Genomic DNA, 6643 nt, shown 5'->3' with positions numbered 1-6643 from the left:
CAGGTGCGGGGAAGGCTCCTTCCTTTGCCAAGAAGCGAGTCTTTATTTTCAAAAGCTTATTAAACTGCTGAAAGTTATTCTTAAAGGTATCATAAAATAATGATAAGGCTGCCTGCTTTGCGAATACCCTGTTGCATAATTTCTTTTGTGACTTAATAATCCTCATAACTGCTTTAAATGGTTGCCTTAATTACCTTAATGAAGTGTCTCTTTATAGAAATATTGAATGTTTTCTTCCTCATTACCTTTTTTAGCTCTGTCTTATCAGTGGAGCGCTTAAAACAGTCGGATAAGCTGCAGAACATTTATTTGCTTTGTCAGAGTCACTTTTGGCTTTCTGGCAAAATGTATACATGGAGAATCATTAAACATTAATTATGTAGAAAATAAATTACTGGGAAGAAAATGGCAAATAATCTTGCTAAAAATAAAAGCCAACAACTGTAGAATGACAGGCTTTCGTTCTCAAAATGAGAGTCACAAGAAACTGAGCTTTCAAAGGGGGAATACTGTGAATAATGGAAATATTAACCATGTAACCCAGTGCGGGACGTGTCTCAGCGTGCTGAACTTACCCAGGTGCTGGGGAACACCTTGTCACAGCCGCTCCTCAGCCTGCTTTAGGCCTTCTCGCGTAGAGAAACAAACCCAGCAACTTTGGTTTGGCCCTTCCTGGCATTTTCACAGCCTGCCTTCCTCTCCCCTTCATTCCTGACCTCTTCCCACGGTGTTAAAATGCACTCTCACTCCTTGTGAATAACCACCCCCATGCCGCCGGCGGGTCTTTTTATGCAAAGATCCTAAAATGCTTTATAACGAGGTCGGGTTTTTTATTTATGATGAAACAGAGGCACTGGGAGCAAAGTGTTTTTCCCAAGATGAGCTGGCAGGGGCAGAGCAGGGAGCGCAGCCCGCGGGTGGGCCGGCTCGCAGTTCTGCGTTCTGGCTTTCTCCACCGCCCGCCCGGCTCTGTTAGCAAGAACCTGTTTTTCCCAAATCACAGGCAGCCTCCTTGGTACGGCGCGATCCAGCTGGGATTAGTCCTGACTAATCTTACTTTGTTGCAAAAGAACAGTTCATCAAAGCTCAGATTGTTTGGAAGAAAAGGGTCCTTTTCAAAACAGCGTCCTTAAGTTGTAACGGGTTCTTTTTGAGAACTAAGCTTTGAATTGTCCAGACTTGCTGTTTCCCTCCCCTAACAGTCGTTCTGAATATGCTGCTGGAGTGGCATTCCAACAGTAACATGAAACTGCTCAGATTGTGCCTGTGGAGCTGGGAATATAAAGCTGATGTTTTGGGGGCCTTCGACTGCAAACAGCGCCTCGATGTTATCAAAGTCATGAATGTGCTTGTCGGAAAAAGATGCAAAAATACAGTCTGATTTTTTTCACCGAAACTCTGAGTACCTTGGTAAGAGAAGGAAAGCGTGTGTGAGTGTGAAAATACTTCCCATAAAGGTGGATGCTGGCAGAGCTCATTTTATTTATGTAGATTTATACGTAGGCAAAAAGATTTTGTACGCGCATGCTGCAGCATGTCTTGATGCAAAAGAAAAACACAGCACCCTTTGACGGTGTGGACTTTTCCTGAAAGCCAGCCCGAAAAAACACACACAGGTAGGGGCTTCAAGAAGAAAAGCCGCCCAGAAGAGCGGGCAGTGTCAACAGGCATTTTCCATAGATCCCACCTGGGAGGCAGTGTGGAAATGCTCGGGTTTAGAAACTCTGACACATTGCTTTCTTTTTCTTCGGTAGAACAGCTATGCCCTCACAGCACCGTGTGCTCAGCAGAGCCGTGATCGCAGGACAGGAGACACCCCGTCACCCCGGGCTGGCCTCCGGCAACCTGCCGGGCTGGCCGAGGGGGTGCAAGGAGGCAGAATCTACTTAGGTCGCGTGCGGTTATTTGTCTTGCTAGTAGCAATTAAAGGTTAATTATTAAAAAAAATTAAAAAATCGGGGTTTTGATGCGATTTCTGCTGTCTCATTTTTATGTTACTCTGATTTTCAGCGTGCGGTTTCACCTCTGATTCCCACGTGCCAGCGCACCACGTCTGGGGGTGGGGAGGGGAAGAGGCAGCGGTTAGAACAGTCTGAAAATGAGCCCCCTCAACCTGTTTTAATTGATTTCTTCCCTTGGGAAAACATTTATGTTTATAGAGGGCTCTGTGGGCTCCTTCTGCCCGCTCTCCGTTGCTCCCCGCCTCCCGCTGTCACTGAATATTGCAGCAGCCGGTTTCATCGCTCGTCCCTCTCCCTGCCCGCTGGGATGCTCCAAAGCCTGGCGTGGATGGAGGAAACTGAATGCAAACTGTTAATGAACATAAACCTGCTAGGGCTTATTCCTGATAAGGGGTAAATAAGCGAACAGGAGCGTGTCCGTTTGGGGTGCTCACTTCGGAAGGATCCTCGTGGTTAGGCAGAGACCGGCCGGTGAGGGTTTCCCCTGCAACCACTCCCTCGCTCCTTTTCCTTCTGCTATTTATTTTTATTTCTCCCTGCATTTCCCAGAGTTGCCTCCTTTCCCCTTGACGCCTTCCCACACCCCAGGCTTGCGGCATACGGCCGAGCTGCCTGCGCCGGGATCCGCACGCCGCTGGCACCGCACCAGCCCCGGGAGCTCGCGGGGCCCCCCCTCGGCACCTCCTTTCCCACCGCTTGTGCTTCGGCTCAGAGCAAACGATGCCGTCCTGATGGAGGGAACTGAAACAGTGAGCGGTGATAAAACACCGGGGAGGTAACGCCGAGCGAGCCAGCCCTCGCAGCACGAGCCTCGTGCTGCTGGGCTTATGAAACGGGCAGCGTTTTGTACGTGTCCCTCAGAGGCATCGGCAACTTCTCAGTCGGTGTGCAGCATCTGTCACCTTCCCCACCAGGAAACCGCCGTGCCGCGGCACGGCCGCTGGCTGCCCTGCGAGAGCTCGGCGTTTAGACATCGTGGTAGCCACGCCGCCGAGCCTCAGGAGCGTAGGTAGAGCTGAATCTTTTTGTTCTCCAAAAATAGCCCCGATTTGCCAGGCCTCAGTGTTTTTTAAAAGGAGGTTTTCCATTAGCTTTCCCTCGAAGAGTCGCTGCCAGCGCTGCCGGCGTCCCCGCTCCCCCTGAAAAGAGGCGACGGGATGCGGCCCCCGGAGCATCGATGTGGGTTTGCTGATCTTTTTAACACGAGGCAATAGACCGAGTGAGAAATGCATTAAAATTTGTTTCGAGCAGAATATTTTTTAAATACAAATAAAGTTTGGGGAACTGTTCCGTTGACAGGCGTAACTTTATGTAAACATTTGAGAAAGGCGAGGGACGGTGATAACCGCTTGAATGCAAAAAGTCACGCAGACCAAGGTAGGAGTGACACCGAGCCATACATTTTTACTGTCTGAGCTCAATGAAAGGCAAACAAACGAGGAAAAATAAACTAGATGTTTATAAAAGGCCCGGGCCGGGAGCAGTTGCCAAGTTCCCGAGCGGTTTGCCGAGCCCAGCGCCCCGGCTAAAAGGTGCTGCTGACAGCCCTGTGTCTGCCCCCACTGGAAATCCTGTTTCACAGCATTTTATTATCCAGATGTTCCCCGTTTAGGAAACCTCATAGTTCGCATTTGAATCTCTTAAAGAAGGTAAAGGGTGCAAAATCGACTGCTGTTAAATCAGCAAGTTAAAATACGTCGTCAGAAATGGGGAGCGAGAACGCCCCGGCTATCTTCTGCTGGCCCTGGCCGTCCTCTGCCGTGCGGGGCAAAGCAAAAACCAGACAGTTCTCATTTCTGGTGTGGTGCCTGACTTACTGGTACCATCAGAGCCCAGCCAAAATATGAAATCAAAGCAGCAGCCCATTTTTTTTTCCTTTTTCCAAGTTCGCCTTTTGGGTGCAGTTGCTTGAGGACAGTAAATAGGAATGGCAGATCGTTGTAATTTAGAGGCAGCACCCCAGCACGAACATCAGATATTATTTTGATAGTTTCCCAGGAAGCATATTAATGTTTTTATACTCTGAAATACCCCCCCATGAGAAAGAAAGGATCAAAGGAGCAGCGCGTTTCATGGGATGAGGAGAGCTGGGAGAGCTGGGTTGGCGAGGGCGGGGAGCCGCAGCACCAGTAAAAGCCGCCTTTCCTCCATGGGAACCAGTTAACTGTAAACTCAGCGCTTTTGGGTAATGTTGTGGCGTATCGGAGGATCTACTGCTTCCTTCACGTGCCTTTCCGTAACCGAGGTCTTCGTTAGACGTGCACCGCTTTGTGTGTAAGGAGGCACGGTGGGTGTTCCGCAACGGGAACAGGATTCGCCGAGTTTACCCTCCGCGGCGCTGCTGTGAATGGAGAAAGCAGCCGGTGGGGAGGTGGGACACAACGGGGCAGAGCAAGGAGGCAAAACCGGCTGGGCTGAGCCCCTTCCCGTGCCAGCCCTCCCTTCTCCTCGCTGTGGCAGGCCAGTTTGAAGCCCAGCACACGTTAGCGTTGCCCTGGGGGGGGGCTTTGCTGGCCCCCGGGGCTGCCACCTCCCGGCACGGGTGTTCTCCACCGGCACGATCCCACGCAGGAGGCACCGGCCATGGTTTCCCGGCACCACCTCCCCTTGCTCCCTGCGCACGGGGCTGCAGATGGAATCCGCTTTTCCATTTGAGGCAGTGGCGACGCATCGCCGGGCTGCGCGCCCACCCGCGCTGCCTCAGGGTCCGTCCGATTTCCATTACGGCCCGGGTGGCCGCAGCTCTCTCTGCCCAGGGCCATCCCCTGCCAGGCTTTTTTGCTGTTAACAGCAGAGGAACAAAAAATGTGTGCTGCCGGTCCTAGGGGCAAACATAAAGCGGTGCCTCCGTGTGCTTTTGTTTGCTCCGAGAGCATCAAAGATGTCAGTGAGTGGTTTTTTTCCTTCTAGGGCTTTTTTTTTGTTTATTATTTCCCTTTTTATTCCTCCTCATCCTCCTGGGCAGAGGGTAGCTTTGCTCCCTAACTGATTGCTTGCCTGTTTGGAGTTAAACACGAGCTGAGTGCTGTGATGGACTGGGGCTGAAGTGCCCCCTGAGCACTGGTGGGACTGGGCTGAACTGGAAACACACCTTCCCGACACCCGCGTTGGTGGCTTACACCGAGGGCACGGGTTTGGGTGCAGCTCTGGCAGCGGCACGGGAGCCCGGGGAAACCCACTGGCTTCTTGGTGCTCCACAGCCAAGGCAGACGTGTTCGTTAGCGGCTGATGCACGGGCTCGCATGGAGCCCAGCGTGGAGGCAGAGCCGTCTGGGGCCACCGAGGGCGGTTTCCAAGGTCCCATGCCGTCTGTGCAGAGGTTTGCTCTCTTCCCACCGGTATTTCCTTGCTGTGGGACTGTCACATTCCTTTGAAAAACCCCACCACCTTTGCAAACTTTGGCAATGTATATTTTTTTCTCTAGAGACCTCTACTCTTTCCTTGCCACAAAATGCATTCCTTACACCTCCTCCCTGTATCGCCAGGAATAACGAGCACCCCTCAGACCAGGAACGTGGCTGGACCCTGCCCAGTGATTCCCACCGTGGGAGGTGCTGGGCAGGGGTTGGGGTCCCGGGCGTGAGTTACACCCCAATAAATCAACTCCAGCTGTATTTTGCTGCGTGCGGGAGAGGAACTGAGAGGAAACCCCCAGTGCAGCGATGCCCGGCCATGCACCCCCATCCCCGAAGCCTGCTCACGGAGGACACCGTGAGATTTCATAAGCAGTAAAATACTAAAAGCCGAGTATTCTTCCTGCTTCTGCACAACACACAGCCAGCACTGGAGCGCCACGCTTTTCAGGTAGGTGCTGTGGCTGTTTGTCTCCCCGACGTGGATCTGCTGCAGCGGGCGGTGTTGGGGTACTCGACCCTTCTTATGCAGGGCATCGCCGTCAGGAGGAAGAGCCCCACCACTGGCAGGGAAACGGGATTATTCCCTGCATCCCAACGGAAGAGCCGCCTTGCACTCACGCTGGAGATGCAAGCAGGGTTTCAGCCAACTGTTTATAAAGAAGTCCCTTGTGCCTAGGGAATTATTTTTCATGCTGGAGGTGGCGGAGGGAGGTGGGTACGGGCTGTGCTCCGCTCTGTCTCGGTCCTGCCCTCGAGCCCCCGGGTTGCTGCTGCTGGCGAGAAGCCGGGCTGTGAGCTGAGCTCTGCGCGAGGACAACCTCTCGCCCGCCGCATTTTGAAGGCAGATTAAACGGTAGGCAGAGCAGCCTTAAGCATTCCTCTAATTAAAATAAAATCCCTCGCGGCCTCTTATATACAGAGAGGTATTACAGACTTCAGGGATGTATAAAATGTGTATTTATTGATTGGATCAACTGTTGCAGCTCCTTCCGTAGTGTCCGGTGAGAGCATTAATAGGGCACTGACCGGGCTGGTGAGGAGGGCAGGGAAGGGGGGGTTTGGCCGGTGCTTTCACCGATGCCAGCCCGCTGGGCTGCTGGCCCAGGCACCCGTGTCACAGCAAGCCCCTGTGCCTGCTATATATACATATATATGTATACATTTATATAGCTAGCTAGCCAGGCATCGCCTCCAGTGCCCGTCCTGGGAGCCCCTTGATTCTGGTCCTGCTTTGCTGGGCCGGGGCTGGCGTGGCTTTGCAGAGTTGCACCCGCAGCGGGTTATTTCTGGCTGCTTCGCTTCCAAGTCCGCTTGCAATGGCCGTTT

The sequence above is a fragment of the Egretta garzetta genome, unplaced genomic scaffold (genome assembly GCF_000687185.1).
Source record: "Egretta garzetta isolate BGI_Z169 unplaced genomic scaffold, ASM68718v1 scaffold120, whole genome shotgun sequence".
Taxonomy (NCBI): domain Eukaryota; kingdom Metazoa; phylum Chordata; class Aves; order Pelecaniformes; family Ardeidae; genus Egretta; species Egretta garzetta.
Note: the sequence above shows the minus strand (reverse complement) of the source record.